The following is a 22,836-nucleotide window of genomic DNA, read 5'->3' as shown; positions in this document are numbered from 1 at the left end:
ATGACTGTAAGAGCGCCCTCTGCCGTCCTGAGGCTCCTCCCCCCACTGCGGATGGTGTACCTGGTGCTGAGCTGTGCAGTGCTGGGCACAGTGGTCCGTTGTTAGGAGCCCAGGCTGTGTGTATGGAGCGCTGATCCCCTCCTCCTGCCTCCTCACAGGAGGATGAGAGAGACATGGTGCCGCCCCCGGCCTGCTGCCACACACTGCCCCCCTGTGGTGGAGGACACTCACTGCAGCTTCTGGCACAGAGACCCGAGGCTGGGATCTGTGCAGTGCAGCTCTCTGCGGGAGCGCCCCCTAGCTGGCCGGGAGTGAGGCGCCCTGTGCAAGCGCACAGGTCGCACACCCCAAAGGCCGGCCCAGAGTATATAGTTGGTGCTGTATACCTGTAATGTATAGTTAGTGGAGGTTTTGTATACCTGTAGTTTATAGTTTGAGGGTCCTGGATACCTGTAGTGTATAATTGGTGGAGGTCTTGTATACCTGTAGTATATAGTTCGGGGGTCCTGTATACCTGTAGTGAATAGTTTTAGGGTCCTGTATAACTGTAGTGTAGAGTTGGTGGAGGTCCTGTATACCTGTAGTGTATAGTTTGGGGTCCTATATACCTGTAGTATATAGTTGGTGGAGTTCATGTATACCTGTAGTATATAGCTTTGGGGTCCAGTGTACCTGTAGTATAGAGTAGGTGAAGGTGTTGTATACCTGTAGTATAGAGTTGGTGGAGGTCTTGTATACCTGTAGTGTATAGTTTTGAGGTCCTGTATACCTGTAGTGTATAGTTTGGGGTCCTATATACCTGTAGTATATAGTTGGTGGAGTTCCTGTATACCTGTAGAGTATAGTTTTGGGGTCCTGTATACCTGTAGTGTATAGTTTGGGGTCCTGTATACCTGTAGTACATAGTTGGTGGAGGTCCTGTATACCTGAAGTATATAGTTGGTGGAGGTCCTGTATACCTGTAGTGTATAGTTTTGGAGTTCTGTATACCTGTAGTGTAAAGTTTGGGGTCCTGTATACCTTTAGTGTCCTGTATACCTGCAGGGTCGTATTTACCATTAGGCACCCATGGTCTGGTGCGTAGGGTAGCACCTTGCAGAGGGGCAGTACCCTCCCGTTCAGACTTGCCAGAAAATCTGGTGTCTTTTCGAGGGGGGTATGGCGGTATTGGTCAGGTCTGGTATAGCGGTGTTATCCAGTCACAGTATGGCGGTATTGGTCAGGTCTGGTATGGCAGTGTTATTCAGTCACAGTGTGTCGGTATTGGTCAGGTCTGGTATGGAGTTGTTATCCAGTCACAGTATGGCAGTATTGGTCAGGTCTGGTGTGGCAGTGTTCTCCAGTCACAGTGTGGCGGTATTGGTCAGGTCTGGTATAGTGGTGTTATCCAATCACAGTATGGCGGTATTGGTCAGGTCTGGTATGGCAGTGTTATCCAGTCACACTATGGCGGTATTGGTCAGGTCTGGTATGGCAGTGTTATCCAGTCATAGTATGGCGGTATTGGTCAGGTCTGGTAAGACAGTGTTATCTAGTTACAGTATGGCGGTATTGGTCAGGTCTGGTATAGCAGTTTTTTCCAGTCATAGTATGGTGGTATTGGTCAGGTGCGTTATGACAGTGTTACCCAGTCACAGTATGATAGTATTGGTCAGGTCTGGTGTGGCGGTGTTATCCAGTCACAGTATGGCGGTATTTGTCAGGTCTGATATGATGGTGTTATCCAGTCACAGTATGGTGGTATTGGTCAGGTCTGGTATGGCAGTGTTATCCAGTCACAGTATGGCTGTTTTGGTCAGGTCTGGTGTGGCGGTGTTACCCAGTCACAGTTTGGCCGTATTGGTCAAGTCTGGTATGGTGGTTTTATCCAGTCAGAGTATGGCGGTATTGAACAGGTATGGTATGGCAGTGTTATCCAGTCCCAGTATGGCGGTATTGGTCAGGTCTGGTATGACAGTGTTATCCAGTCACAGTATGGCGGTATTGGTCAGGTCTGGTATGACAGTGTTTTCCAGTCACAGTATGGCGGTATTGGTCAGGTCTGGTATGACAGTGTTATCCAGTCACAGTATGGCGGTATTGGTCAGGTCTGGTATGACAGTGTTATCCAGTCATAGTATGGTGGTATTGGTCAGGTCTGGTATAGTGGTGTTATCATGCACAGTATGGCGGTATTGGTCAGGTCTGGTGTGGCGGTGTGTTATCCAGTCACAGTTTGGTATACCTGTAGTGCCCTGTATATGCATGTACTGTATAGATGGAGTAGGGGGTCCTGTATACATGTACTGTATAGATGGAGTAGGGGGTCCTGTTTACATGTACTGTATGGATGGAGTAGGAGGTCCTGTATACATGTACTGTATAGATGGAGTAGGGGGTCTACCACTTATTTCTGTGGGTGTTGTGAGGCAGCTTCCCTAGCAACCATTGCTCCCTGTGAAAATGAAAGCAGTAATCCTATTGGGCACCCAATGTATCTGTGTGCCAAATTTGGGGTCAAACGGTTCAGGCGTTTGGAAGTCTATTTGGGACAGACAGACAGACTTTCATTTTTATGATATAGACTAGAAAATGTACCCGGCGCTGCCCGGGTATAAAGTGTCAGTGTGTTAATTAGATTTGTTCTAAGGTGCCCAGGAGGCCAAGCTAAAGGTATTGTTTCATCTGAGTTAATCAGTGGAATTAGTGTATACCTGTAGTGCATAGTTGGAGGGGTTCTGTATACCCACAATGTATAGTTTTTAGGGGTCTCGCATATCTGTAGTGCATAGTTGGGAGGGACTGTATACCTATAGTGTATAGTTGGGGGGGGTCCTGTATACCTGTAGTGTGTAGTTGGGGGCGGCTGTATACCTGTAGTGTATAGTTGAGGGAGGTCCTGTATACCTGCAGTGTACAGTTGGTGAAGGTCCTGTATACCTATAATGTATAGTTCGGGGGTCCTGTATACCTGTAGTATATAGTTGGTGCTGTATACCTGTAATGTATAGTTGGTGGAGGTCTTGTATACATGTAGTTTATAGTTTGAGGGTCCTGGATACCTGTAGTGTATAATTGGTGGAGGTCTTGTATTCCTGTAGTATATAGTTCATGGGTCCTGTATACCTGTAGTAAATAGTTTGAATGTCCTGTATAACTATAGTATCGAGTTGGTGGTGGTCCTGTATACCTGTAGTGTATACTTTGGGGTCCTATATTCCTGTAGTATATAGCTGGTGGAGTTCCTGTATACCTGTAGTATATTTGGGGTCCTGTATACTTGTAGTATAGAGTTGGTGAAGGTGCTGTATACCTGTATTATATAGTTGGTGGAGTTCCTGTATACCTGTAATGTATAGTTTTGGTGTCTTGTATACCTTTAGTGTAAAGTTTGGGGTCCTGTATACCTGTAGTATATAGTTGGTGGAGGTCCTGTATACCTGTAGTGTATAGTTTTGGGGTCCTGTATACCTGTAGTATATAGTTTTGTGGAGGTCCCGTGCACCTGTAGTGTATAGTTTTGGGGTCCTGTATACCTGTAGTGTCCTGTATACCTGCAGGGTTGTATTTACCCGTATGGCAGTGTTATTCAGTCACACTGTGTCAGTATTGGTCATGTCTGGTATGGCGGTGTTATCCAGTCACAGTATGGCGGTATTGGTCAGGTCTGGTGTGGCGGTGTTATCCAGTCACGGTATGGTGGTATTGGTCAGGTCTGGTGTGGCGGTGTTATCCAGTCACGGTATGGTGGTATTGGTCAGGTCTGGTATAGCGGTGTTATCCAGTCACAGTATGGCAGTATTGGTCAGGTCTGATATGATAATGTTATTCAGTCACAGTATGGCGGTATTGGTCAGGTCTGGTGTGGCGGTGTTACCCAGTCACAGTTTGCCGGTATTGGTCAGGTCTGGTATGTCAGTGTTATCCAGTCACAGTATGGCGGTATTGGTCAGGTCTGGTATGACAGTGTTATCCAGCACAGTATGGCGGTATTGGTCAGGTCTGGTATGACAGTGTTATCCAGCACAGTATGGCGGTATTGGTCAGGTCTGGTATGGCAGTGTTATCCAGTCACAGTATGGTGGTATTGGTCAGGTCTGCTATGACAGTGTTATCATGCACAGTATAGCGGTATTGGTCAGGTCTGGTGTGGCGGTGTTATCCATTCACAGTATGGCGGTATTGGTCAGGTCTGATATGACAGTGTTATCCAGTCACAGTATGGCGGTATTGGTCAGGTCTGGTATGACAGTGTTATCCAGTCACAGTATGGCGGTATTGGTCAGGTCTGGTGTGGAAGTGTTATCTAGTCACAGTATGGCGGTATTGGTCAGGTCTGGTGTGGCAGTGTTATCCAGTCACAGTATGGCGGTATTGGTCAGGTCTGGTATGGAGGCGTTATCCAGTCACAGTATGGCGGTATTGGTCAGGTCTGGTATGGAGGTGTTATCCAGTCACAGTATGGCGGTATTGGTCAGGTCTGGTATGGAGGTGTTATCCAGTCACAGTATGGCGGTATTGGTCAGGTCTGGTGTGGCAGTGTTACCCAGTCACAGTTTGGTATACCTGTAGTGCCCTGTATATACATGTACTGTATAGATGGAGTAGGGGGTCCTGTATATACATGTACTGAATAGATGGAGTAGGGAGTCCTGTATATACATGTACTGTATGGATAGAGTAGGGGGTCCTGTATACCTGTATAGATGGAGTAGGGGGTCCTTTATATACATGTACTGTATAGATGGAGTAGGGGGTCTACCAGTTATTACTGTGGATGTTGTGAGGCAGCTTCCCTAGCAACCATTGCTCCCTGTGAAAATGAAAGCAGTAATCCTATTGGTTGCTAAGGCTCCAACTGCCGTGTCTGCTGCAGCTAATTATATCACCTGTGTTTGCAGTGAGGAGATTTTCCCATTCATCTCTATGGGGCGCCTCTCTTTCCCCTCCCCCTCCTGTACATCTGGTGGGGACGGGACCTTCGCAATAACCTTCCCGGGCACCCAATGTATCTGTGTGCCAAATTTGGGGTCAAACGGTTCAGGCGTTTGGAAGTCTATAGAGGACAGACAGACTTTCATTTTTATGATATAGATGATGATTCCTCAGAGGGGTCTTCAGTGGCTTGTGCCTGCAATTCCAGTTTTGATTGATATATCTTTCCCTATACTGAAACGTGGAGAGATCTATCATTCGAGGCTGATAGAGTAGGAAGAAGCTACCAAGGACAGCTCTGGTGACTTAGGTTCATGAAAGTAATGACAAGTTTCCTTGATATTCATGAGGATGATGGGGGAGATTTATCAAACTGGTGCAAAATAGAATTGTCTTAGTTGCCCCTAGCAACCAATCAGATTCCACTTTTCATTTTCCAAAGAATCTGTAAGGAAAGAGAAGTAGAATCTCATTCATTGCTAGGGGCAACTGAGCCAGTTCTACTCTACACTAGTTTGATACATCTCCACCGATATTCGTAAAAATTGCCAAAAAATTATTTATCCATGAGATAACATAAGTGTATATTCAAAAAAACTCAATACTTTAAGCATTCTTAAACATTTGTTTTAATGCTGATTTTGAAACTATAACTGTGAATGGTTACAAATTAAAGAATTAATATCCTTTTTAAATAATTTCCAAATTAAAATTGTTTCCTGCATTTTGACATACATGAAATAAACAGAAAGATTTGCAAATATTTTTGTAACATTTACTAATTTAAATAAAACATGCAATTTTTCTAGCTTTTTTTCAAGTTTTTGAAACACAGCAGAAAAATATGCCACATCCAGTAAAAAAAAGTGCAAAATGCCACAAAATGACCAAAACAATGGCCGTTGTTTGACATTCAAGACAATAGCCATTGTTTTTAAGTGCCAAACAACAGCCGTTGTCTGTACATTTTGAACATAGCCTAAAAGGGAGACTAACAACAGGTTAGAAGTCTCTGTACTTGTCATAGGAGACTAACCCAATGATTAAAACTTAACTTTTATTTGTATTAAACTAATAGTGGTGCAATGTACAGGGAAAAAAAATTAGAAAGATGAAAAATATTAACTCAGAAAGTATGTACATTTAAGTTACATATAGTAATATATACAGTGCGGGGGATTAATACACACACCGGGATTGTGTTTTTGTGCAATCAGCAAGATGATGTACATTAAGTTTATTTTGATGGTCAGTTTGTAACCAGCTGCGTCTGGTCAAGTTGCAGCTATTCCTGAGGGAGATATAGCTATGTCATCTAATGCTTTGGGTTTTTCTTTGGCAGGTGTTTCTACTGAGAATGAAGTAACAGTACTTGAAACTTTGCTAGATTTAGGGGATGGTAGAAATGCTTTTTCTATGATTGATGAGACAACTAAAAGTTTTTTTACAGGTGGAATTCCGTCTACGTTTTCACCCCCAATCCCAATAGGTAGTAATGTTGACCTCTTTAGAAATAAAGTTCTTGAGGATGTCAGAGCCCTTATATATCCCACAGACAAGCCTAACTTGTCCCCTCAAGAAATTGCAGGTTTAATATGGTTAAAAAGCCGGGATGACATTACAGTCAAAAAAGCCGATAAAAGCGGAAAAACACTGATTTATGATGGACCACTGATTATTTAAATGAAGCCATGCGTCAACTTAATGATAATAGGACTTAGACCAAACTGAAGGAGAAGCCCACGAACAAAATTAAATCCCGTTTACAAACATTCCTTAGAACCAGCATGGAAAAAGGTATTTTGTCCAAAAATAAGGCTGAAAAATTATTGCCACTCTTACCTAGGCCACCCATATGGTATTACATTCCTAAAATTCAAAAAGCCATTCTCCCTCCTCCTGGCCGTTCCATTGTTTCAGGAGTTGGCTCCGAGTCACCGAGCCGCTCTCGAAATATGTGGACTGGTTATTGAGACCTCTTCTCCCTAATGTGCCTTCTTTGGTCAAGGACACTAATGAGTTTCTGTTAGCCATTCAAGACCTTTTTATTGAAAGCCTATATACTAGGATCCCTCATGTGGGGGGTGTAGAAGCCATACGGGAATTGCTTTCTCTCTCTGACAGATCTCCCGAGTTCATTGATTTTGTGTGTGAGGCACTCACTTTAATTTTGGAAAATAATGCTTTTACTTTCAGGGATGATTGGTTTATTCAAAACGAGGGTACTGCGATGGGTACGCCCGTCGCATGTACCCTCGCTAACCTTTATCTTGCTTTATTGGAGAAAAATATGATTTACAGTGTTTCTAATCCTTTTCATTTGGCTATCAAAGGTTATTTTAGATTTGTGGATGACGTTTTTGTTTTGTGGGAAGGTACTGCTGACACTTTTCATGATTTCGTACAGTATTTAAATTCTAATTCTATGAACATGACTTTCACATATAAAACCGACCCTCATCAAATAGAGTTTCTTGATACTGGTATCCCTGTCTAATGGTACTATTCACACCACCTGTTTCAGAAAACCCACGTCTACTAATGCCTTTCTTTACTATCAGAGCTACCATCTCATGCACACTAAGAAAGCGGTCCCTTATGGACAATTCTTACGTATTAGACGCATTAATAGTACTGACAGCACCTACCTCACACAGGCCGATGAACTGGTCTCGTGTCTTGTGGCTAGAGGTTATCCTATAAAAGATCTGGAAATCGCCTGTGATAAAGCTTTTAGAGCTTCACGTACTGCACTTCTCCAAAAGAGGAAAAAAAGTACTAGCTCCATATATAGATCTTCTGATATCACACAATTTGCTTTTTCCTTTAAATTTAGTCCTATGGCTGATTCCATACGCTCTATTATTAAAAATAACTGGTTTCTGATCACTCAAGATCCTATCCTTACCAAATATTTCTCCTCACAACCATTAATCTCTTTTCGCCAATGTAAAAATCTTAAAGATTCTCTAGTTAGTAGTAAATTTAAAGAACCTAAAAGAGTGGTAGATAAATCCTGGCTCACTAACTCGCCCGTTATAGGGAATATGAAATGTGGAAACTGCAATTGGTGTAGCTATTTTCTTGCTGGTAAAACAATACAGTTGGGTGGCGTGATGTTCCAGGTCTCAGATTTAATTTGTTGTAAAACAAGGAATGTAGTGTATGCACTTACCTGTAGTTGTGGGTTATTTTACATCGGGAAGATAATTCGCCCACTAAACAGAAGATTCTATGAACATGTTCGTTCCCTTAAAACAAAAAAAGGTGTACCGAAACTTATTGAACATATGAATGAAATTCATGGAGGTGATATTAAACATCTTAAGTTCATGGGCTTGCAACGTGTCTTTCATAGTGATGGTGTGGACACAAACAAAAAACTCTTACAAAAAGAAGCCAAGATTATTTTAAAAACGAACGCACAAAGTGGATGTGGACTTAATGAACGGATTGATTTAAGTATCTTTTTGTGAAACTGATATTATTTTTTCTTTCTGCTGTTCTCTCTCTTCATTGTTGCAGTAATCTGGAAACTTCACTGTAACTTGGTTTTAATATATATATATATATATTTTTTTAATCTATGCTGTTACGCCCCTTGCACCTGCGCCGGTAAGTTTCTTATGGACGCAGGGGAGGGAGTGAAGGAGTGTCTGATACACCCCTCCTGTGATTATTAGGCATCCCCACCGACTGCTACACACTCTGCCTGTTTTTATGTTTTTGGACTGAATAAAGAAGAATTTTATGGTGAGTGCCCTCTCCATTCTCTTTTTTCTTTTGGATTCAGTTTTCTACAGAGTTACCCTGATTCTTCAGATGCCTTTATGGTTCTGCTAGGAGGCTGTGAATCAGCCCTGCGCATAAAGCTTGGCAGGCAGACTAGAGCAGGGATCTGCTTTAGTCTAAATCTAATACAAAATTCACGAAAACAGCTCTGAGGATGAAGGTAACATATGACCTTGTGTTTCCTTTTAAAGTAGTTGTTCACCCTTTTTTTTTCTTTCAAATTACTGTAACTGGTGCCAAAAAGTGCCAGAGATTTGTAATTTACTTCTATTAAAAAATCTTAAGTCTTCCAGTACTTATCAGCTGCTGTATGTCCTGCAATAAGTGGTGCATCCTCTCCAGTCTAACAGAGTGCTCCCTGCTGCCATCTCTGTCCATGTCAGGAACTGTCCAGAGCAGTAGCAAATCCCCATAGAAAACCTCACCTGCTCTTCAGACTGGAAAGAATACACCACCTGATAAATATTGAAAGATTTGAGATTTTTTAATGGAAGTAAATAACAAATCTCTGGCACCTTCTGGAACCAGTTGATTTGAAAGAAAAAAACATTGGTGAACAACCCCTTTAAGAAATTTTCACTCCAAGCAAATTGTAGGTCCCAAACAAGCTGAGAGCTGTATAGATGAGTTCTTGGTCAGTTCTTTATGTAACAGTATACATTTTGTTATAAACCTTCAAAAGTTGACAGATTTGTTTTATTCTAAATGATTGCTGAATGAAACTCACAGCAGCAATAATAAACGGCAGGAAACAAGTTTAAACTTCAGATGTCAATGAAATGGTTAGTAGGCAATTCTGCTACCCCAAATATAAAAGAAGAGAGCAGTGCTCTCCTTCACAGACTGTAACAGCTGTGGAAAGTTTGATGCAGTGTAGAGCACCCAGACAGAAAACGTACAAAAACTAATAAACGCCTCAGTGTGGGGCTGCTGGCATCAGCACAGCCTAACTTCTCTAGACACCTAATAAAGAGAGATTCCAGGACACTAGCTCATAAGGGAAATCAGCAGGAGGTCACCGAGAATTCTGGGAATTTATCCATGGTAACTTATTGGGAGTTACAGTGCACTAAGAGGAGCCCTTTTGTGTGTGTGTGTGTTTTTTTTTTTTTTATTTGGCATTGGGGGAAACCAAAGTCTGCACTTAAATTTATCCCTCAGTAGTAAGAGCCATGGGTTCACTCAGACGCAGCAGGGTCACAGGCTCTGTTTTAATAAAAGTGATGGCTGGATGCTAATTTTCTAATGCTCCAGTTTTCACCTACCTGCGGAGAGAATTATTTACCTAACCCCTTGAAGAGTTACTTTATGTCTCTGCTGTAATTGCTTCAAAATGTGTATGGAAAAGAAATCAGGTTTTCAGGGTAGGTATTCTGGAGGAACCACTTTGGGGTGACATGTATTTAAGAATAATGCAATGTATGTTAAATAGTCATTTTGTATCACTTATACACTTTTAGAAGGCTGGGTTCACACTACTTATATTTCAGTCAGTATTGTGGTCCTCATATTGCAACCAAAACCAGGAGTGGATTAAAAACACAGAAAGGATCTGTTCGCACAATGTTGAAATTGAGTGGATGGCCGCCATATAACAGTAAATAACTGCCATTATTTCAATATAACAGCCGTTGTTTTAAAATAACAGCAAATATTTGCCATTAAATGGAGGTCATCCACTCAATTTCAACATTGTGTGAACAGATCCTTTCTGTGTTTTTAATCCACTCCTGGTTTTGATTGCAATATGAGGACCACAATACTGACTGAAATATACATAGTGTGAACCCAGCCATATATTGTTATATTTCATATATTATAATTATATTATTCATTTTGTAATATCGTGTTCAATTTCTCAACCAATATATAGGATTTGTGTTTAAATGGAAATATTTTTACACTAATAATCTCTAGCAGTTATTTGTGGAGGAAAAGTCATACCTAGCATTGTGGAATGGGAGTTATTTGTTCTTATACGAAAAACATTTAAACTTTTATATGTATGTGTAGATATTTTTTGGATATATGCATTCACTTATCCGTCTTACTTTGCCTAACTCTAGATAGGTTAAAAAGCTTATCCTAAAAGTGTCGACTTCACCAGAGAATGATGACAAACAGTGCTAAAGATTATAGCTTTTGTGCTTTTTATTGAGTAAGAAGTGATGTCATCAGATGAAAACTTCACTTATTATGTGAACCCGGAATGACTTCATCCTTCACAGCCTAGCAGGTGGGCATAAATTATTAAGAAAGTCCCACATGGAGCCCTAAATTGACCCCTCCTCAAGTTAATTGGAGACATCATATGACTCATAGTGCCAGTAGTCTGGGTTCACCTCCTAAAGACGCTTAGGTGATTTTATATATTTAGTTTATTCAAATAAAAATGAAGGGCCCAGAAAAATACTCTAATTACAATTTTTCCAGTTTGTTCCATATTGTGGTAACCTAAGCCAACTGAATTGCCTATATGATGTATTCACATATGCTGACTCAGTAACTTTTTGCAAAGATCTCTAAATAATTGTGTAAAAAAAAAAAAAAAAACACTGTGTAAAGAACATCACCTGTAAATACATTCTTTAAAACAATCAGTTGCTTATCGTACATAACTACAACAGCTAGTGAAGTAATGATAGAGCATTGTGGCTAATGTGGTCACATGACTGCTAGACATGATATCATAATAGACAACAAGTCACCCAAGGTTACATTCCATACATATGGCCACAGGGTTTAGCGAACTCAAGGCAGGAATGGAATTTTTAATTTTCTGATCTGTAATTGCAGAATTAAATGTACCCCAAAGGCTGATAGAATACTCAAAATAAAGTCTCAGATCTCAGTCAGTGAACAGTTATACATATACGGCATAAGAAAATACATAATCCTAGTATGAGCTTTATTATCACATCAGTGCACCTGCATCTGCAAGACACATATGATAAACCAATATAGATTGCCTGTATACATCCCTAATAAGTGAGATAAAAAAGAGAAAGGGTTTTATATAATCAGACATTTTTTTGTATTTGTAGAGGCTTTTTAAGTGTCACTTTTTGACTTTGTAGCATTCATGGTGCTGCAATAATTCAATAAAAATGGTTGTTTAATAGTTGTCTTCAGTTGATTAACCATGGTGTTTGCTTTTGATGCAAGCAATGCTAAATAAGTAGGCTTTCCATCATTGTGATAAGCATTTGACGGTAATAGATGCCGCATCACAAGCGCAAACAGTAGAGGATTGTGGTGTATGATGAAGGCCACGCTAAATACAATTTCCTTTGTGTATGGATTGATGGAAGAGACAGGTGGACAAACATCTTCGGTTAAGAAAAGACCAGCTCTTCCTTCACCTGGGCCTCACATGAGACCTTCATTACATAGTGATTCCTTCCATTGTCTAAACTGGAGATAGGTCAAACTGAAAGGACAGAAAGTGACCTTAACAAGGACTCTCATACAAAGCATTAGTTCTTTTTACTGTCTGAGATACTGTGATATCTAGACACTAACAATAAATTTATAACTGTAAAATGTATAAGCCACAACTACAACTTTATACAGGTAGAAGGGTATAACTGCAAACTGAGATCCAATTTCAGATCTGCAGCTGTGCTAACAAGGATCATTATATATCGTCTGATGCATATACTGTATATGTTTTTCTATCTAAAGTGTACCTGTCATTACGTGTCTTTAAAAAAAAAAAAAAACATGCAGTCCTAAGGGCCTTTTACACAGGTCAACTATCACGCAATAAATGGTTAAAACAGTCAAATGTAATCTTCTAGTGTAAATGCGGCAACAATGAAATAAAGTTTGCAACCACTGGGTGCTCTACCGACCCCTTTAACTATAAGCACGTGTAATGATATGTTTATAATTAAATTGACAGCGCAAGAATCCATTGACTCCCCAACATAATGCCTGTGGTCACAAGCGGGCCGCCCTGTACCTCCAGGGGCATGCAGGCATGTCTCCACTGAGCTGCAGCAGGCAACTTCCAGTGCAGGCAGCAGGCTGTCAGCACCAGAAGCTCCAGGAGGAGAGAGAAACGCTGGGTTATGTAAGAGGGCCTTTACTATATGGGCCTTCTGCACATGGAAAGTGGGCCTTTACTGTATGAGGATGCTGCACATGGGAAGGGGGCCATTATTATATGGGGCTGCTGCACATGGGGAGGCCTTTACCACATGAGGCTCCTACACATGGGAAGGCTTTTACTATAAGGGGCTGCTGCACATGGGGAGGCCTTTACTATATGAGGCTCTTGCACATGGGAAGGCCTTTACTATATAGGGCTGCTGCACATGGGGAGGGTGCTTTATTATATGGGTCTGCTGTACATGGGGAGGCTTTTATTATATGGGGCTGCTGACCATGATTAATGGGTTGCACCCTGAAACTCATTGGTGTTCTGGGATTAATGTTTTATGGATATCAATGTCTACTTGATAAAATAAGGATTCAAGATGCAAAGGTACAGGTACACTCTCTCATATCTGGCTTTCTTGCCCAAAGCTAAAATATTTTTGGGAAGCAATCATTCAACATATAGATTTAATATGTGGCAGTAATGTTCCTTTAGACCCTCTACTTATTCTCCTTTGGGTCCCTAGCCCTACATTTTCTCCAGCCAAAAACCACTTTCCAACCCTATTGCTAACTGCAGCAAACTCCTCATTCCCATCCACTGGAGGGAGGAAACTCCGCCCACCATTAACGAATGGATCGAGAAGGTCCAGCAGATAGCTCGACTCGAGGAGTTATGTAGCTGGGAGTCCGGCACTCACGAAAAATTCACCAGTATATGGGAACCTTGGAAAGCTTTCTACAAAAAATATTTGCTGACTCACACACCTACTTAGACTATATGTCACATTATGTTGAGAGCCTGCTAGTAATTCCTTACCTTCTGTATTCTATGTAGTCATATAAATGCAACAAGAACTGTAGTGACCTGTGGTACTTTCACTGTTACCAATTCTCTTCTGTTTTTGTCTTATAGTTTTTTAGTTTATGATTTTACTTCTTATGGTCGCCTCAGCATAGAATAATTGGAGCATATTAGGTCTCCAGGTATTTTAAGCTTCTGTAATAATACCAATACAGCACAAAACACTAAAATAAGGTCATCTTCAATGTTTTTGCTGAATTTCATCATGTCTGGGACCTGCGTGTTCCTACTTATTACATGCTTTATACTTGCTGACCTTTTCAATAAAAATTTTGTTTGGAAAAAAAAAAAGATGCAAATTCTATCTACTTTGAAGCTAGAGGCAATCCTTCTTTGTTTAGCTGTCTATTGTTGCTGAGAATGGCCCAAATTCGCTGGCTAGTCTGGGATGGGACTAGCCAGCGAATTTGGGCCATTCTCAGCAACAATAGACAGCTAAACAAAAGAAGGATTGCCTCTAGCTTCAAAGTAGATATAATTTGCATCTTGAATCCTTATTTTATCAAGTAGACATTGATATCCATAAAACATAAATCCCAGAACACCAACGAGTTTCAGGGTGCAAACCCTTAATCATGGTCACCAGCCCCATATAATAAAAGCCTCCCCATGTACAGCAGACCCATATAATAAAGCACCCTCCCCCATGTGCAGCAGCCCTATATACAGTAGTAAAGGCCTTCCCAATAGACAGCTAAATTAACAGTTTCCTATGCTAATGAGCCATTTTGGTGCACTGGGGATGCAGTGCACCAAAATGGCTCATTAGCATAGGAAACTGTTAATTTAACGTAAATGGCACAAAGGATGAAGAAACTTACCTTAATCCTCGGTGCCGTAAGCGCTATAGGGACATATCAGCAGATTACATTCTTCTTGGCCATTTTTTTCCAGAGACTCCAGTTCAGGTGTGGTTTGCAATTAAGCTTGCAAAACTCCACCCAAACTGGAGAAAAAAGCCACGCTGTCGCTTTAAGAGAGTGCCTATGTTGGATAATTCCTTTAACTCTACAATACATGTCACACTCACCCCAAGTTCTAAGGGAGTAAAGTAAAAATAATAAAAAGACCATTATTCCTAATAAAGACTTTATAGTGACAGGGTCTTTAAGCACTGGCACTAGGGATGGTCCGAACCCGAACCATCCGCAATGATTACCGCTGTCTGCCCGCTCCGTGCAGCGGGCGGATCCAGCGGGAGGAACGCCTGGAAAACTGGGATACAGCCATAGCCATAGGCTGTATCCCAGTTTTCCAGGCGGTCCTTCCGCTGTATCCGCCCGCTGCACGGAGCGGGCAGACAGCGGGAATCCGATGCCGAGCGTTCGGGTTCAGCCGAACCCGAACCTCGGCGGGTTCGGACCATCCCTAACTGGCACACAGCAAATGTGCTGCCAGTATTCAAAAATAAATGCTATATTGGAGTATGTCAGTGAAACTAAATGAAACTAACTTCATGTCAACACTAACATGATTGTGTTTTTTCAGCCTGCTTAAAAATTTATTGTTATCGGCTACAAATCTTCCTGTTTAAACAGGGTTATGTGTGGCTGATAATGAAAAACAGAAACTGATGCAAATATCTGTGCTGTCAGTTTCCAGATCACAACCAGCGGTGTATACTTACCATCTGCGCTGCTTCTGATTCGGCATCTGGCTCTCCCGTCCTCAGCCGCTGCTGTAACTTAAGGTCCCACTTCCTCTGGAATGATTGACAGCAGAAGGAAGTGGGGCCTAAAGATACAGCCTGCGGTCGGAGTACCTGAGAGCCAAATGTGAAACCACAAGCAGCACAGATAGTAAGTAAACACTACTTGTGATCTGGAAACTGACAGCACAGATATATATATATAAATATATATATACTAGAAAATGTACCCGGCGCTGCCCGGGTATAAAGTGTCAGTGTGTTAATTAGATTTGTTCTAAGGTGCCCAGGAGGCCAAGCTAAAGGTATTGTTTCATCTGAGTTAATCAGTGGAGTTAGTGTATACCTGTAGTGCATAGTTGGAGGGGTTCTATATACCCACAATGTATAGTTTTTAGGGGTCTCGCATATCTGTAGTGCATAGTTGGGGGGGCTGTATACCTATAGTGTATAGTTGGGGGGGGCTGTATACCTGTAGTGTGTATATGGGGGGCTGTATACCTGTAGTGTATAGTTGAGGGAGGTCCTGTATACCTGCAGTGTACAGTTGGTGAAGGTCCTGTATACCTGTACTGTATAGTTCGGGGGTCCTGTATACCTGTAGTATATAGTTAGTGCTTTATACCTGTAATGTATAGTTGGTGGAGGTCTTGTATACCTGTAGTTTATAGTTTGAGGGTCCTGGATACCTGTAGTGTATAATTGGTGGAGGTCTTGTATACCTGTAGTATATAGTTCGGGGGTCCTGTATACCTGTAGTAAATAGTTTGAGGGTCCTGTATAACTATAGTATAGAGTTGGTGGAGGTCCTGTATACCTGTAGTGTATAGTTTGGGGTCCTATATACCTGTAGTATATAGCTGGTGGAGTTCCTGTATACTGTAGTATATTTGGGGTCCTGTATACTTGTAGTATAGAGTTGGTGAAGGTGCTGTATACCTGTATTATAGAGTTGGTGTAGGTCCTGTATACCTGTAGTGTATAGTTTTAAGGTCCTGTATACCTGTAGTGTATAGTTTTGGGGTCCTGTATACCTGTAGTGTATAGTTTGGGGTCTTGTATACCTGTAGTATATAGTTGGTGGAGGTCCTGTATACCTGTAGTATATAGTTGGTGGAGGTCCTGTATACCTGTAGTATATAGTTTTGGGGTCCTGTATACCTGTAGTATATAGTTTTGTGGAGGTCCCGTGCACCTGTAGTGTATAGTTTTGGGGTCCTGTATACCTGTAGTGTCCTGTATACCTGCAGGGTTGTATTTACCCGTATGGCAGTGTTATTCAGTCACAGTGTGTCGGTATTGGTCATGTCTGGTATGGCAGTGTTATCCAGTCACAGTATGGCGGTATTGGTCAGGTCTGGTGTGGCGGTGTTATCCAGTCACGGTATGGTGGTATTGGTCAGGTCTGGTATAGCGGTGTTATCCAGTCACAGTATGGCAGTATTGGTCAGGTCTGATATGATGGTGTTATCCAGTCACAGCATGGTGGTATTGGTCAAGTCTGGTGTGGCGGTGTTACCCAGTCACAGTTTGCCGGTATTGGTCAGGTCTGGTATGACAGTGTTATCCAGCCACAGTATGGCGGTATTGGTCAGGTCTGGTATGGCAGTGTTATCCAGTCACAGTATGGCGGTATTGGTCAGGTCTGGTATGACAGTGTTATCCAGCACAGTATAGCGGTATTGATATAGCGCCTCTCTTTCCCCTCCCCCTCCCCTCCTGTACATCTGGCGGGGACGGGACCTTCGCAATAACCTTCCCGGGCACCCAATGTATCTGTGTGCCAAATTTGGGGTCAAACTGTTCAGGCGTTTGGAAGTCTATAGAGGACAGACAGAAAGAAGGACAGACAGACAGACAGACTTTGATTTTTATGATATAGATATCTGTGCTATCAGTTTCAAGGGCTGCGTGAATGACACATGGATTGTTCATGTAGCCCAGCTGCTCAATTTGTCATGTAAAGGCACTGCAAGCGAGCGCTGATCTCACTGATTGGCGCTCGTTTGCAGCCTTGCAGCAGACAAATCTGCTCAAGGTAGTGGTCATGGTGAACTCAATAAATGGGTTCAAAAGTGGCCTACACAAATTATGTAACTATTATGAGGAAAGAGGATAACTTCTTGAGAAAGGAATCTTTGAATATTTTATTCTACAAATAGTATAACAAAATATAGGGTGATCTGGACGACAAAGGACAGGTGCTTCCCTGATGCTGGCACCTGCCCCACTGATCCTGCCTAATTGCCTCAACTGCTGTTAGGGCTGCGGTGTCGTCTCACGCTCCGGGCCTCCGAGCACCTACTCTCTCTCCCGGCGGTCTTCCACAGACACTGGAGCTCATGTGCAGTCCTGCGCCCCGCTGTCCTGGCTGGGCCGCGTCCCCGCCTCCTAGGGTGCGCGTGCTGGCTGTCACAGATTTATAGGGACAGTACATCCCTAATTGGTTAGTGCACTAATTATTTGCCCCATAAATAAAGCACTCTGTGTTTCCTTCCCATGTTTTCTGCTCATTGGTTTCAGCCATTCCTGGTTCTAGCTATCTGACTGCTGTCTCGCTTCCAGCTGAGAGTCCTGCTGAGCTCCAGCCTGTCTATCTACCAGTCTCCAGCTCCCCCTTGTCTGCCATCACTAGCAAGCCAAGCCAGTGGCAGCCACCTGGGAGTCGCCTGCCGCAGCAAATCCATCCAGTGGCGGGTCATGGTGAAGACCAATGGCCCCTTAGACTCTTCTCCCTGGTGCGGCTTACGTCATTGCTATTGGTGGTACAACGGATCCACAACTCCAGTCGTTACAACTGCCCTAGGCAGCAGCGGACAACGGATCGAAAGTCCCTTCCCTATATAAGTGAACACTGAACAAAGACAAGACAGACAAAAACACAATGAAGCAAGGTCAGGGGTGCAGGTTAATAACAAATGGGCAGTGCAGCACAAAAACATATCAAAAACAGAAGGCAGAAGTCAAAAGCCAGAAAGTCAAAATGCCAGTAGAATAATGCAAGAACAAATGCTAGGTCAAGAGGGAACTCAGGTTATGAGGTTCTATCACAGGCAAGGAGGGAGGGAACTGGACAGGCTTATATGGGAGGTGAATTCCCAGCCCCCAGGCCTGGTTGGGGCCTGGGACTTTAATCTCCGGCCTAAAACTAAAGCTAACTGGCAGCTACATCTTCCTTTTAGCATAATCACAATCTAAAGCAGCTGAACGCCCACTTGAGGAGTGGTGCGGCCCCGGCTGTGGCGTGATAGTTAAGTATGCCTATGCTCCCCTAGCAACCAGCCAGCCACATGCTCTAGCAGAGTCGGGAGCCAAGCGCGTGGCCCGACTCATTACAATTTATTTAACAAGTCATTTTTCATACAAAATTCTGTATTTTTCTTTTACTACGTAGTCTCTATCCAACACACAATAAATATAGTAAGAAATGCCCAACATAGCAGCTGAAGGGTTTACCACATCCTTCAGTTAACTGCCATTTACTGTTAATGTCATTAAGATTGAAGCAAACATTTTGTGGAGGGGATGTCAAGGCATTAAGATGATTAAGATAATTGAGATCTGTCAGAATTCATTGAAATGAACAAAATATCTTTATGCTAATATACAGTATATATATATATATATATATATATATATATATACAGTACAGACCAAAAGTTTGGACACACCTTCTCATTCAAAGATTTTTCTGTATTTTCATTACTATGAAAATTGTAGATTCACACTGAAGGCATCAAAACTAGGAATTAACACATGTGGAATTATATACTAAAAAGTGTGAAACAACTGAAAATATGTCTCATATTCTTGGTTCTTCAAAGTAGCCACCTTTTGCTTTGATTTCCGCTTTGCACACTCTTGGAATTCTCTTGATGAGCTTCAAGAGGTAGTCTCCTGAAATGGTCTTCCAACAGTCTTGAAGGATTTCCCAGAGATGCTTAGCACTTGTTGGCCCGTTTGCCTTCACTCTGTGGTCCAGCTCACCCCAAACCATCTCGATTGGGTTCAGGTCTGGTCAGTGTCAGACTGGGCCACCAGAGGATCGGAGGATCCTCCGATGGGCCCCTCCCCCACTCCCACTGCCTGTCCAGCAGCTGGGGCCCCCAGACAGCTATATGATGATGATGCCTGTCCTCAGTGGGCCCCAGCTGCAGCAGGATAAATACATGGTTTTGCCGGATCTGCCCGACTCTGAGGGGACAGCCCCGGCAAAATCATGTCCTGGATAGTCCTGGGAAGCTCCGCCCCCACTGCAGGAAGCCCTGCCCCCTTCGGCTTTCGTTCTCACTCAAGCAGGGTGGGGAGAGGAGTCGCTGGGGCACAAGAGGAACCTTACAGGTGAGGTAAGTATATCTGTTTTTTGTTTTAAATACAGATGGAGTGGCTGGAGAATGATGAGGGAGGTACTGGTTTGCTGATGAGGGGCAAAAGGATGAGGGGGTACTACTATGATGACGGAAGGGCAAAAGGATGAGGGGGTACTACTATGATGATGGAAGGGCAGGAGGATGAGGAGGTACTACTATGATGATGGAGGGGCAGGAGGATGAAGGGGGTAGTAGTATGATGGGGTAGGAGGATGATGGATGGGTAGTAATATGATGGAGGAGCAGGAGGATGAGAGGGGTACTACTATGATGATGGAAGGGCAAAAGGATGAGGGGGTACTACTATGATGATGGAAGGGCAGGAGGGTGAGGGGGTACTACTATGATGATGGAGGGGCAGGGGGATGAAGGGGGTAGTAGTATGATGTGGTAGGAGGATGATGGATGGGTAGTAATATGATGGAGGAGCAGGAGGATGAGAGGGGTACTACTATGATGATGGAAGGACAGGAGGATGAGGGGGTACTACTATGATGATGGAAGGGCAGGAGGATGAGGGGGGTAGTAGTATGATGGGGTAGGAGGATGATGGATGGGTAGTAATATGATGGAGGAGCAGGAGGATGAGAGGGGTACTACTATGGCGATGGAAGGACAGGAGGATGAGGGGGTACTACTATGATGATGGAAGGGCAGGAGGATGAGGGGGGTACTACTATGATGATGGAAGGGCAGGAGGATGAAGGGGGTAGTAGTATGATGGGGTAGGAGGATGATGGAGGGGTAGTAATATGATGGTGGGGCAGGAGGATGAAGGGGGTAGTAGTATGATGGGGTAGGAGGATGAGGGGGGTACTACTATGATGATGGAAGGGCAAAAGGATGAGGGGGTACTACTATGATGATGGAAGGTCAGGAGGGTGAGGGGGTACTACTATGATGATGGAGGGGCAGGAGGATGAAGGGGGTAGTAGTATGATGGGGTAGGAGGATGATGGATGGGTAGTAATATGATGTAGGAGCAGGAGGATGAGAGGGGTACTACTATGATGATGGAAGGACAGGAGGATGAGGGGGTACTACTATGATGATGGAACGGCAGGAGGGTGAGGGGGTACTACTATGATGATGGAGGGGCAGGGGGATGAAGGGGGTAGTAGTATGATGGGGTAGGAGGATGATGGATGGGTAGTAATATGATGGAGGAGCAGGAGGATGAGAGGGGTACTACTATGATGATGGAAGGACAGGAGGATGAGGGGGTACTACTATGATGATGGAAGGGCAGGAGGATGAGGGGGGTAGTAGTATGATGGGGTAGGAGGATGATGGATGGGTAGTAATATGATGGAGGAGCAGGAGGATGAGAGGGGTACTACTATGGCGATGGAAGGACAGGAGGATGAGGGGGGTACTACTATGATGATGGAAGGGCAGGAGGATGAGGGGGGTACTACTATGATGATGGAAGGGCAGGAGGATGAAGGGGGTAGTAGTATGATGGGGTAGGAGGATGATGGAGGGGTAGTAATATGATGGTGGGGCAGGAGGATGAAGGGGGTAGTAGTATGATGGGGTAGGAGGATGAGAGCGGTACTACTATGATGATGGAAGGGCAAAAGGATGAGGGGGTACTACTATGATGATGGAAGGGCAGGAGGGTGAGGGGGTACTACTATGATGATGGAGGGGCAGGAGGATGAAGGGGGTAGTAGTATGATGGGGTAGGAGGATGATGGATGGGTAGTAATATGATGGAGGAGCAGGAGGATGAGAGGGGTACTACTATGATGATGGAAGGACAGGAGGATGAGGGGGTACTACTATGATGATGGAAGGGCAGGAGGATGAGGGGGTACTACTATGATGATGGAAGGGCAGGAGGATGAAGGGGGTAGTAGTATGATGGGGTAGGAGGATGATGGATGGGTAGTAATATGGAGGGGCAGGAGGATGAAGGGGGTAGTGGTATGATGATAAAGGGCGTAGTATGATGATGGAGGGGCAGAAAGATGAATGGGTAGAAGTATGATCTTGGAGGTGCAGGAGGATGATGAAGGAGGTAGTAGTATGATGATGGAGGAGCAGGAGGATGAGATGGGTAGTAGTATGATGAAGGAGGTAGTAGTATGATGATGGAGGAGCAGGAGGATGAGAGGGGTAGTAGTATGATTATGGAGGAGCAGGAGGATGAGAGGGGTAGTACTATGATGATGGAGGTGCAGGAGGATGATGAAGGAGGTAATAGTATGATGATGGAGGTGCAGGAGGATGAGAGGGGTAGTAGTATAATGATGGAGGAGCAGGAGGATGAAGGAGGTAGTAGTATGATGATCGAGGTGCAGGAGGATGAAGGGGGTAGTAGTATGATGATGGATCATTTGGTCAGTAACAGTGTGATGGTATGTTGAGAGGTACAGTATGGTAATAATATATATCTTAGTGCTGTTCTGGGGTCACTTCCACACACTGAGCCCCCACATAACTCTGTATTCTGATCTCCCACAAAGCCTCCAGTATACAATACACAAAGAATCCTCCAGGTACAACAGATGCAAGCACTCCAACTCCCAGCATTTACTGATAGTCTGCATCCCTCAAGATATGCTTGGAGTTGTAGTACATATTAGCTGCCACTGTAGAAACATATAGTGCTGGACCTTTAGGGCTGATGGTTGTAACAGATTACGGCCACCTGAAGCTTCTGCACAACAATCAATTATTAAAGGTTTGTTCTGTCTGAAACTACAACTCCCAACATAACCCTTCATTAAAGCTTCATAATTGTAGGGTATTCTGAGAGTTATAGTTCGACTGAAAACATGTCATTCACAAGGGAGTTATCACAGATCCAGATGAATCCAAGATAGGGCCGGGTCAGTATGTCGCTTTTTACCGAGTCTTCTTTGGTGGGCCCCAAGGATCATTTCCTCTGGCGGGCCCCAGGTACCCCAGTCCGACACTGGGTCTGGTGACTGTGGAGGCGTAGCACCCCATCACTCTCCTTCTTTGTCATGTAGCCCTTACAAAGCCTGGAGAGGTGTTTTGGGTCATTGTCCTGTTAAAAAATAAATGATGGTCCAACTAAACGCAAACCGTATGGAATAGCATGCCGCTGCAAGATGCTGTGGTAGCCATGCTTGTTCAGTATGCCTTCAATTTTAAATAAATCCCCAACAGTGTCA

Source organism: Dendropsophus ebraccatus, chromosome 6, assembly GCF_027789765.1.
Source record: "Dendropsophus ebraccatus isolate aDenEbr1 chromosome 6, aDenEbr1.pat, whole genome shotgun sequence".
NCBI classification, from domain to species: domain Eukaryota; kingdom Metazoa; phylum Chordata; class Amphibia; order Anura; family Hylidae; genus Dendropsophus; species Dendropsophus ebraccatus.
The sequence above is the reverse complement of the archived record's forward strand: the minus strand, read 5'-3'. Positions refer to the sequence as shown.